At 42.1% G+C, this 12,665-nt stretch overlaps 1 pseudogene across 1 annotated transcript in view; it reads left to right on the top strand.

Annotated features, from left to right (window-relative positions):
• The first annotated feature begins 835 nt into the window (after positions 1 to 835).
• Positions 836 to 12,665, top strand: part of LOC310824148 (cytochrome P450 3A27-like) — a 63,554-nt pseudogene continuing 51,724 nt past the window's right edge. The window contains exon 1 of the transcript in view: positions 836 to 891. The product of the transcript in view is annotated as a cytochrome P450 3A27-like (transcript). The remainder of the gene's footprint in view (positions 892 to 12,665) is intronic.

Genomic DNA, 12,665 nt, shown 5'->3' with positions numbered 1-12,665 from the left:
GGTTGGGTCCCACTTTGGCTGTTCGAATATCCAAAGCTGATGCAGGCAGAATGCTGACCTGAGCTCCAGTGTCACAAAGAAATCTACGGCCGGAATTAGAGTCAGTAATGAACAGCAAACCGCTGGATGGGCCGACACTCAGTGCTGCTAATGGGTGGCGGCCAATGCGTTTCCCGACCAGCTACATGGTGGGAGGCACTTCTTTGCTCTGTCACCAAACTTGCCATGATAGAAACAGAGACTTGACTTCCCACGGCGAGCCACAGCGCTGGCGGAGACGGTGTGTGTGTGCGGTTGATGCATGCCTTCCACACTGGTAGTGCTGGTGTTGGTAAAGGGCGTGACCGAAAAAGTCTTCCTCCCAGCTGAAAAAATAACATCAGCCTCCTTGGCCAACTCACGAAGGTCTACCTTCACAGAACTGGTTACATGCAAACGAATCTGGTCTGGGAGTTGCTGCAGAAATAGCTCCCTAAAAAGGAAACATGGTTGGTGATTGCCAAGCAGAGCCAGCATATGGTCCATTAACTCTGAGGGCTTTGAGTCTCCAAGCCCAGGGAGAGACAGGAGCTGCCGAGCTCGTTCTGGTTCTGTCAATCCAAAAACTCCCTTCAGGTGTCCTTTAAGCGTGGTATATTTGTCCCTGGCTGGTGGGTTTTCTATCAGGTTTATCACCCGCGCAGCAGTTGAACCCTTCAGAGACGCTACCACATAGTAATATTTTGTGTCCTCTGAAGTTATATCCCTGATGGCAAACTGAGCTTCAGCCTGCACAAACCAAGCGCTAACATTGTGCTCCCAAAACTCAGGCAACTTGAGAGCAACTGCATTCGCCATGTTCAAAAAAGCTTTGAAAAACGTCCAAAAAAACTTACGTCAGGGTCACCAATTGTAGTGGTTTGCGGGATCTGAAGAATCTCGAGGATCACCAGTTCAAAGTTGCAACAATCTCCATGTTTATTTCGCACTCTACATTCTCACTTACAACTCATTCACACTTCCTGTTTACATACATAATTTGTCCCTCTGTCACCACGCTAAGGCACCTGGGTAATGTAGTGAATTCGTCTACGCTCAACCAGTAGGTGTCTAGTCACCACACTGTAACTTATTTATTCTGCTTATAATGCTACTGCTTACTCATATACTGCTTACACTGCACTACTTATGTTATACTGCACTACTTACTGCTCATATATTGCACTACCTGTATATACTGTTCATTGCAATTTCTGCTATTTTGCACTTCTGGTTAGACGCTAACTGCATTTCGTTGTCTCTGTACTTGTACTCTGCACAATGACAATAAAGTTGAATCTAATCTAAAAAAAATGTTTTCGCTGACTGGCGGCACAAGGGTGTGGGTTGGGTGGAGCTCCGCTGTTTGAGGCGAAAAATGACAAGGTTCCCAGAGGAATAAAAAAAAAAATGCCTTTATGCACCTGACACCATAAACAAAGTACCTTCTGGAAAAATAAACTTCTTCTAATCCAAGCCAGCTCTGTGATATTCTAGAAGGTCAGAGTTTAGCAGTTAGCACAGTAACATTGTTGCAAAGAGGTCAGATGAAGATAAGATATCTTTGAAAAAAAAAGTATAAATATGATCAGACTTTTTTCTGATAAAATAGTTGTTGTTTTTTTGTTTAACAGTACCACTTTGTCTGTTTTTCCATTTTCTTGAAGCATCTGCACTCGATTTCCAGCCAGCATCATAGTCATGACAGTGAAAGTGTCCAAACAGGTGACCTGAAAAAATATCAAAAGGGGAATGAGGAGAAGAAAGCGGATCTCCACACTGATGAAACATGGGCAGATGAAGAAGATACTAGCGAAAGAAAACAAAAACATGGAGAGGAAAAACTGTCTGTGGAGTATAAGGCAGCTATTAAAGAGAATGACAACATTTGGATGAACTTTCGTTCATCTTGGTCTAATAATGGAAATAGTCTAGTCGTGGTGTGGGCCAGGAGTGACTGCAACCTATAATAAGTCTTCTTTACTTTGCTACAGCCATCGCTGGCTGACATTGTCATTCACTGCCATCAACGGAAATCAATGTTTCCCACATTATATTTCATGCCAACGTCAATCAAAAGTAACCTCAGATTGTTATGGAAATCTTTCAGTGAACAACAACAAACGATGTTTGGTCTCAGTTGAGAGTTTTAATGCATATAGAAAGTATTATACAACGTTGGTCAGCTGGATCAGCATTCCTTCACCAACAGTGTGGATTCAGATACTGATGCTGTGGCTGAGGAGAAGACCATCCTTAACTCCAATGCTCATACGTCATAGGTCTAGGGGTAAACATATCTTGCACCTGTTTGCTGACCAAGAAGCTGGGAAAGAAGCGTAGGCGTTGTGAGCCACTATCTCAAACCTCAGCCTGCAGTTAGGAGTGTTCCAAGGTCACATAACATCTTTGATACAAGAGAAGGAGCAGTCGGTTTTGGTTCTTCCTCAGTCACATAATTAAAAATAACAAAGTACATTGGGTCACAGAAAGGTCAATACATTTAATATAAAACTAAAACAAAATAGTACAAATATTTTTTGCCATTACAAAACCAAGTACTGTAACAAAGTGATGAAGGCTTATCAAAGGTTACAGATGCATAGTCTTGAACCAAAATAAGAAAAACATACAATAATGATTGAATGGGTGGACTATGGCTTTAAAAGACCCAGAAAACAACCAAAATATTGTATGATGAAAAGTAAGAGATTCCCCAGACTGATGAAGAATAATGGACAGATGCCAAAAATAGAAATGAGACATTTTGTTTAATATACTGTGAAGGGGAGGATCAGGTGAAAGTAATAACGGGAGTGGAGAAAACAAGGGAACAAAGCTTTAGTCACAGTGAAAAGGTAATTAGTGAACAGGAGAGAAGTGCCATCAAACTTACTTGAGATTTTTTGATCATTTTGAGTTACAATTCTAGTGTTTCTTTTTTGTTCATCTGGTTCACTTTCTTACCTCTGTATCTATCTACAGTTTTCCCATCTTTTCCAAGGGTAAACAGACCCGAGTTCAATACCCAACAGCCACACTTGGCAGAGTAGACAGCGAACACAATGCAAAAGTGGGCTAACGGAAAACTGTTTTGATAGATTCAACAGTTTAGATTGTAGATTAATTGATAGGTTGGTTGATTGATTTACATTGAGCAGGACCTCTCCCTTTATGTTCCTTCCTCAGATGTCTATCCACAGCTGGGCAATGGTAATTTGCTGAAATGAACTGTGTATTAACAGTCAGGAGAATTCAAAAGGTAAAAAACCAAGTCACCAGCGTGGCTGCGGGGCTGAAGCCAGATTTATTTTGAATGGCCAAACCTGAATAAAGTATTCATTCAGTAAGACGAGTTATGGTTTAGAATGTTTGTAGAGCACACACATACACTCACCGGCCACTTTATTAGGTACACCTTGCTAGTACCGGGTTGGACCCCCTTTTGCCTTCAGAACTGCCTTCATTCTTTGTGGCACAGATTCACCAAGGTGCTGGAAAACATTCCTCAGAGACTTTGGTCCATATTGACATGATGGCATCACGCAGTTGCTGCAGATTTGTAGGCTGCATCTCCATGATGTGAATCCCCCGTTCCACCACATCCTGCTGGAAGTAGCCATCAGAAGATGGGTACACTGTGGTCATAAAGGGATGGACATGGTCAGCAGCAATACTCAGGTAGGCTGTGGCGACAAAGAAACAAACATCTGTTAATACTTATAGACACCTGCTCTGTCCTCATACATAGCTGAACACCTCTAAACACCTCCCAAGAGTCTGGAGACAGAATGTCAGTCTGACTTCAGGTTTATTGATTTAGAAAGAGTGAAACTGAGAAAGAGAAACAATAATCAATGATATGGTTTCACATCCACACATTGCCTTGCCATACATCACAGAGATGACCTAACAAAGAAATAGCGACATATAGCTACAGATGTTGTATGATGCAACAATACACAGGTAAAGATCATTTTATGCCACGTCCTACACATTTGGGGTAGTCAATAGTCCTAGGAGAAGCACACCTGTTAACCATCTCAATTCCATCTCTCCTTTCAGTCATAGGGTGAGGGTTAGGGTAGGAGTTTCTCATAGAAGTCTGTCTGTGTGTGGTAATGCTGATCTGCACTGTGACTGCAGCCTTTTAGGAAGTGAATAGGTTGGTTTCACATACACTAAAATATGTGTACTTCAAGTAATCTTGTCTGTCTACAAGAGGGCAGCATATCATCATTTCAGATCTGCGATCAATGAAGGGGCCCAACAGTTTAAATAAATCATATTAATATCTATTGTTAAAGTTGAAGGGTTCTCCCTCGACAGACTCTCTCTCAATGTGAAGAATTACTTTGATGTATTTGAAAATAATCTTCTACATGCAGATGCATCATTTACTACTATGTAGTAGTTGTCATTCACTCATGGCCTGTCTGAAGGTGTTGAGCAGGACAGGTCTCAGCACTCATCCACTCAAGGTCTCTGATCCAGCACTCCTGTCTTCCTTTCTTTCTCACTATCTTTAGGATCGATCCCCATTAGCTGCCGCCATTAACAACCACATATACACTCACTGGGCTCTTCATTAGGAACACTATATTAATACTGGGTAGGGCCTCCCTTTGCTCTTAAAACAGCCTCAATTCTTCGTGGCATTGATTCCACAAGATGTTTGAAACATTCCTTTGAGATTCTGGTCCATGATGACATGATTGCATCACGCAATACCTATAGATTTTTCAGGTGCACTTTCAAGCTGTGAATCTCCCGTTCTACCACTTCCCAAAGGTGTTCTATTGGATTCAGATCCAGTGACTGGGAAGGCCACTGAAGAAAACTGAAGCACTTACACATGGCCACATTATTATGGGGGTTATACGTCCTGTCATCTATAATTGTCTTATCATTATTCTTATTACTAATTTATTACATGGCCCCAGCATTTTCTTTTTATCTTGTAATTGTTATTATCTATTTATATAGGCAGGCCTGCTATGATTTTAAAATCAACACCTTACTTTGCACTTTCGCCCACGTAGCACTTCTTCTCCTAAAGCATTCACACCCTGATGGTTCAATAGCGCTCCAACAAATTCTTCTTGACTTCCCTCTAGTGTCCATTTTTTGGCAGCGGCACACACAGTCCACCCTTTTCCAAAACATTGGTGAAATGGTAGAAGCAGGCCCCAGGGTAACTGTCAATTTATATGTTGGGGTTGGTGAAAGGAGGAATTTTGTTCAGGTTACAATCCCCCAATATCAGTGTCGGTTTGTGGCCTTCAAAATTCCAATCTGTCACCTTATGTTGTAGTCTGGCTTTGTGTTACCAGGGAGTTTTCGATTTTTCCTTCACACTGGCGTCACCTGTTGATGAAAGGAGGAAAGGTGAGATGACATCATCAGCGTGTATGGAGATGTGACTGTGTAGCTGAAGGGTGCACATGGTTGTTAAAGGGATAGAGATGGCTGCTACAGAGGCCCGAGGTTGACGCCTCGCAGGACGGCAACAGGAAGGACTGCAGGGGGAAGATAAAGACATCAGGAGATTTACGAGAATATGTGTTATGTATTATAATATATTAAGATAATACATCATAATTATCATTATTATAGAATTATAATTATATAATATAATTCCAGGAGATTGTCCCTCTCCTTCTCCTGACTGCACACACACAATCTCTATTTTCATCCTGAGAATGAGTGTGTTCGAGTCAAATTTCTAAGAATGTGTCTTCGATGGAGTGATACTGTCCGTCCACTAGAGGGCAGTCCAATGCAACTCATCTCATCGGGTCATTCAGATCAACACTCCATTCAAAAGCAAGTGGAGGAAATCAAATAAGCATTACACTATGTATGTGTGGGGGGACATGCAGCGTTCGGCCTGTAGAGGGAGCTACAGGACCGTGGCCAGGGTTGTGTCGGCGAGGCTCCGTTGCACACCTGTTGCAAATGAAGCCTCGTTGACTAGATGCTTAAGATGTGTGTGCCTCTGCTTTTTCAGGAGGTGGGCTGGGAACGAAGGAGCAGGTTCCGAGAGAGAGAGACGACTGGAAAGTTGCTGAACTTTGAAACGGGCTGAAAAGCCAAATTGACCACTGTGCTAATAAACGGGAGCTACATTCCCTCACTACCATTCTGCCTCCGTACGAACAAACATTATTACAGTATGTATATGTATTTCTATCATATCTTGCTACAGTGAAAATACTAGGTTTGTAGGTTCGTTTCGTTTGTTTAATCTGGTCCGGGTCCTTATCGTGTAAAAACATTACTCTTCATACTTTTAGACAATATTAAACAATAACAACACCGAGCCCATGGTACTTCTGCACATCTGTATCTGGTGGAAGACCTTGTTGACGAAGATGATGTTGTCCCGCCAGTTGGACAGCGTGCTGCTGTTGGAATGGCTCTTCTCTGTCTCGGCAGGCCTGTTGGGCTCCCCCTCCTCCCCAGTCCTTCTCCTTCCTGAGAATTGCACATAACTTGATTTCTAGATTGGAGTGTTACAATTTCTATTGTGGCTTCTTTTAACAACATAACGAAATAACAAAAACACTCCTTTCAAATAGCCACTGTCGAAGCTGGAGCGGGGTTAATAACACACAACCCAAGATAGAGAAAAAAGCGGAGATCAAAAGTTAGAATTCAAACCAAAATAGCATTTATTATGCATTAACGTTCAACAAAAATATTCTCTGTGGCTCTTCAATGCCATAAACAAAATATATTGATCCCGAATTGTTTCTTTCAATTTGTGACAATAACTTTTGTTAGTTTGCAGTAGCTTGTGGTGATTGTTTGTGGTCAAAAAGCTGTTCCACTTCCCCGTCTAACTCGGATTCTCTCCAAAAACAGGTGCCGCGGCTTTCCACCAATTAAATAGACACCTCCCATAGCAGACCCAGAATCGAAGAAAAAAAAGAAAAAAAAGAATTCACAGGTTCTTGACAGAACAAAAGCATAGATGTAGAGTAGTAGACCGTACATGAAGAGTTTGACTGTAAGACATGGTTATGGTACAGTATAGCACCGTGCTTTGTTAGTCTACTGGGGTAGGCCAGGGCAGTGAACTCACAGGTCCTCAGGGCCTCCTCTGCGTCAGATTCCTGGTGGTTGACGGCGATGCCCTGGTGTGACCTCTCCTGGAGGAAGGGTAGTCTTGCGGCACACCACCAACCAAAAATGTTACAAAATGACACTCTGTAGCCTGATACAGTATATTTAATTACAATATTATATAAATTTCCTCTCCTGTTGTTTTTTCTGGCAGTGCCTTGCAAAACAGGAAGTTTTCTCTAATGGCATCTCCATCCACAAAACGCACATTGGCCAAGAGCTGAGAATGTCCACTAATATCCGTAGACTCATCAAGTTGCAACGCAAATTTCCTACTGATGCGTATCTTTCCCAAAACATGACTTTCGATGTCTGTAGACATGTCATCAATACGCCTGGCAATTGTGTTATCTGAGAGCTGGACTTTAGCTATGTCTTTAACCGCGTCAGGGCCGAGCATCTCGTTGACAATGGCTTTGCAGGCAGGTAGTATTAATGTCTCTGCCACAGAGTGGGACTTTTTTGATTTAGCTACGAGTTCAGCAACTAGGTAACTAGCTTTGAGGGCTTTCTCATTTACCTTTGTGGTTTTTCTCATAAAAGTTGCCTGTTTCTCTGTGTTTTCACGCCATCGGCTTGTTTTGAAGCGACGGGTGTTTCGTTTGGAGATGGCGTTTAAGCTTGCTTGGCACCATGGCGCTGTTGGAAGATAGCTTTCGCTGTATTGCCTCGAGCTCACCGTCTTTGCTTTCTTTTCACCACCACTCATACTAGGGCCTTCACCTGGGTCAGAATCTTGTCCAGGGCCCAGTTCGGAGTTTGCATTTTTTCCTTTTTAAAAACTTCTCCATCACTGTCACCACGACCTGTCGCATGCGTCACTAATTCTCTTGTCTCTAAGAAGGAACGAGGCAATTAGCTACCTGCTGCCACCCGGACGAATATTACATTACTCTGCCAGTCACTATATTACAGCACAGACACTCGACAATGGCATTTTATTTGCAGATAATAATTAATAAATGTTAATTTAAAAAAAAGTGAAATTGGATAATTTCTCACGGCACACCCAACGATCTCTCACGGCACACGAGTGTGCCGCGGCATAGCGGTTTGGAAACGCTGCTCTAGGGGTCAAAAACAACAACCAAACGTCAACCAGTCATCCATCAACTCATCATCTCATTGTTAATGTGGGCCGATAAGTGCACTACACCAGAAAGTGAGCAAGTGTTTTGAGCTGGAGGGGGTGGGTTGGGGGGTGTTAGGTAAAGGGGGCGGAGGTGCAAAAAAGGGAGGTGAAAGAGAAAGCAGTTTTAAAAAGACAAGGTTTAAAAAGTGTGCAGGTGAGGCGAAAAACACATAGGGGGCTTGTAGGAGAACCTCACCACAGGAACATACATGAATTGTAGTCGTTGTGAAATCGTAGTAGTCTATGGTACGTGTGTACCAACATTTTCCAAAAACATTTTATTGTATTAGTATATGCTGAGTAAAAGTGATTCTTAATTGAAGAGTTTCATGTTTAGGCTCAGACTGATTCATTTCACATTCTAGGGTTCCATATACACTCATATCACAAATTGCAGAAAAGAGTGAAAATGAAGACATTTTACAATAACCCTAAAAACAATTACTGCAAAAGGAAAGACAAAAGGGAAAATGGAGAAAGGGATTACCATAGTAACTCCAGTAGAAATATTAGAGAATAAAAACCCTCTTTTGAATAACCAAATAAGAGAGATGTCAGAAAAATGGGAAAAACTAACCAGTAAGAATTATACTAAGTGGCCTAAGGAAGGGACATTTGATGTTGCAGTGTGTAAGGAAATGGGAACACTGGTAAAAAAACCCACAAACCTTGAGTTAATTCAAAAAAGAGACAGGAGAAAAGAGAGAGAGAAATAGACCTTTAGATTTTAAAATTGTTAAAAACAGTAGGATTCTCGGGACAAGCGCAGTTAATTCCAATGGCAACTCCAGTAAGTCTGAAGATAGGAGACAGAGCCCACAACCCTGCCCATACTGATCTCTGACCAGACACCGGTGAATCTCTTGGGGAGGGATGCATTATGCATGCTGGGGATGAAAATATGGTGTTCCCCAGAAGGTGTATATGTAGATAATACGGCAATAAAGACACAAGAAATACCAATAAATGCAAGCGCAAATGTTTACTGGTTAGAGGAAATAAACCATGAAATAGAGCAAACTTGGTTAAAATGGAGAAAATGTATTGAAGCCCAATTGCCAGATGCACGAAAACCACGATTTGACTACCACTGCACAATGCAGTTTGACTCAAATTGCGACTCCTACCAAGAACAAACTAAAAATGTGGTTGTCCCATTAATGTCACAATACATCATAGTGGGAAAACAGGGAGCAGCTATGAAAATAGATGAATCAGAATTTGTACAAAAATGGTATAATATACCTAATGCTGCTCCTCATGTGTCATTAATGGTAAATAAAGGGTATAGAGCAAGAGACTTGGGACCAATGATGAGAACCGCATTAAAAAGTGACTGGAAAAAAACAAGTAACCCATTGGTAAAACATTCTGCAGACAAGGAATTCATAAAAATAATATGTGCCACGCCTATGAATGGTATACCACAGGAAGTAGCCATATTGGTTAAACAACAAGTTCAGATGAAAGAAAAATCAGATAATCAATTGAGCGATGACATGGAAAAACAGATTCCAGAAAGTCTCTGGTCAAAACATGACACTGACGTGGGCTTAGTAAAATCAGCAAGCCCTATAATTATGAGAACAAAACAGGGCAGTGTATTACCAAGAAAAGCCCAATATCCTATGAAACCTGAAGCTGAGGAAGGAATAAGCAAAACAATAGAGGGTTTGATAGCAGCGGGAGTTTTAGAAAGAATAAACAGCCCGTGCAATACCCCCCTTCTTCCAATTCTAAAAGCAGATAAGTCAAAATGGAGATTGGTGCATGACTTAAGAGCAGTAAATGAGGTGGTGCAGGATTGGCCAGCAGAAGTACCAAATCCTCATACACTGTTAACAAATGTTCCTCCGACAGCCAAATACTAGACAGTGATAGATTTATGCTCAGCTTTTTTCAGTGTACCGTTAGCAGAAGAAAGTTGGTACTTGTTTGCATTCACCTACAGAGGACAACAATACACATACACTAGAATACCTCAAGGGTTCAAACATTCGCCTCATGTGTTCAACCAGGTGCTAAAAGCAGATCTAGAAGACCTGGAGATAAACAGCACAGTAATCCAATACGTGGAAGATTTGATTGGAACAATGTCATGAGGACTCCATAAGAGTTCTCCAAAAATTGGCAAAGGGGGGACACAAAGTGTCAAAAACTAAATTGCAGTATTGCTTACCTCAGGTTGACTATCTGGGAAGAACTATAGCGCATGGGTCAAAAGCAATATCACCAGGACAATTAGAAGGCATAAGTAAAACACCAAAACCAGTAAATGTGGGCCAAATGATGACATTCTTGGGAATGACAGGATTCAGCGGAGATTGGATAGAGGACAATGCGATAAAAACAGCAGCTCTGAGGGTGCTGATGAAAACAGCGGGTCAGCAGAACTTAAGAGCCCCTTTAATATGGACAACAGAAGCTACAATGGCATTTGAAATGTTGAAAAAAGAAATGCAGCTATGCACTATGCCTATGAGAAGGCCTCGTCAATCACAACGGGCTACCCAATAACAATATACACACACATCACAAGACAGTGGAACTGTTAGAACAGGGAAGGTTTGTTCTAACACAAGCTAGGAACCTGTCATATTTGTCGTTATTAACATACCCAGACATCACTATCAAGAGATGTAGCACAGTAAATCCAGCTGAGTTAATACCACTGGCAGATGAAGGGGAAGAACATGATTGTATAGCACACTCGCTAACATTCACCAGGTTAAGACCAGATTTAGAATCAACACCCTTACTATATGCAGAAGAGACATATTTTGTAGATGGTTCATGTTATCGAGATCATTTAGGAAATCATGCAGGGTACGGCATAGTCAATATAGGGCAAATAGGGCAGACATTCAGCTGTCCACAACCGTGTTCTGCCCAGTTGGCAGAACTAAGGGCACTGACAGAAGCCTGTAAAATGGGGGAAGGCAAATCAGTGAACATTTTTAATGACTCAGCGTATGCGCATGGAGTCGGTCATCTGTTTGGGGCAGTATGGAAACAGAGAGGCTTTTTGAAAAGTGATGGGTCACCCATACAGCATTGTGAGCAAATTAAGGAATTGATGTCGACTATGATGAAACCAAAACGGTTAGCGATCATCAAATGTCAGGCGCACCAGAAAGGCAATGATTACATTATTCAGGGCAATAATGCTGCTGATGAAGCGGCAAAGCGAGCCTCGAAGTGTGAGGTGGCCGTGTTGGCCCCAATGGTATTAATAGAACCAATAACGCAGCTAGAGGATATAATACGCATGCAACAGATTGCAGGGCCGTATGAGCAATCCATGTGGCTCCAAAGGGGGGCAAAAGGAGACTCTACAGGATTGTGGAGATTGCATGAGGGTACGATAGTGGCACCTACGGTGCTACTGGGGATTTTGATCGCTGATGCGTATGGTTTTGACCATTGCGCAAGGAGGGAAGTTTTGAGAAAGATAAAACTCCAAGGGTATTGGTCACCCTATTTACAGGCAATGGTAGAAAATGCATTGGCAGAATGCACAGTATGCGCACAAAACAATGTGAGAAAGGAATCAAAACACCCTTAGGACACATACCGGTTCCAGACGAACCATTTAAACATTTGGTAATGGACTATGTAGACAGGATAAAAAAGGTCAATGGAAAAGATACATGCTTGTTGTCATAGATAGATTTAGCAGATGGGTAGAAGCAACGCCATCGGCAGAATTAGGGGCAGGAACAGTGGTTACATTTCTAACAAGAGAAGTAATACCCAGATTTGGAATACCTAATGAGATTAGCTCAGATAATGGTGCAGCATTTATTCAGAAAACTGTGAAACAAGTCATACAGCAGTTAAGGATAAAGCAAAGATTGAGTTGTGTCTACCATCCACAATCACAAGGAATGGTAGAAAGAATAAATGGTACCCTCAAAACAAAGCTGAATAAGATATGTGCCTTATAATATATACCTTACTAAGGACCACCACTGGAACAACTCCAGATGGAACTAAAGCAGTACATGAAACAACTAACTGAGATACATAAAGTTATATATTCACAGGAAAAAGACTAGCAGCCGGAGCCGGAGCCACCCCTGCCCAATCCGATAACTCCAGGAGACCAGGTGTACATCAAAGTCTTCCGGAGGAAGTGGAACGAGCCAAGGAGAGAGGGACCGTACGAGGTAGTGCGAGCCACCCCCACTGCAATACAAGTCCGAGGGAGTCTAACCTGGTACCACTTGAACCACTGCACCAGGGGTCCCGAGGCAAGAAGAAAAAGCAAACCAGAGAAGAAGACGAAGGAACGGGTAAGATCGTACAGGAGCACAGAGGAAATGAAGGAACAGGTACAGAGGCTGAACAGGGGCCGGAAATCCAGCCCCCAGCCGAACGGGAAGGA

Source organism: Argentina silus (genome assembly GCF_951799395.1).
Source record: "Argentina silus genome assembly, chromosome: Y".
Lineage (NCBI taxonomy): Eukaryota > Metazoa > Chordata > Actinopteri > Argentiniformes > Argentinidae > Argentina > Argentina silus.
Note: the sequence above shows the minus strand (reverse complement) of the source record. Positions and strands in the feature narration are given on the sequence as shown.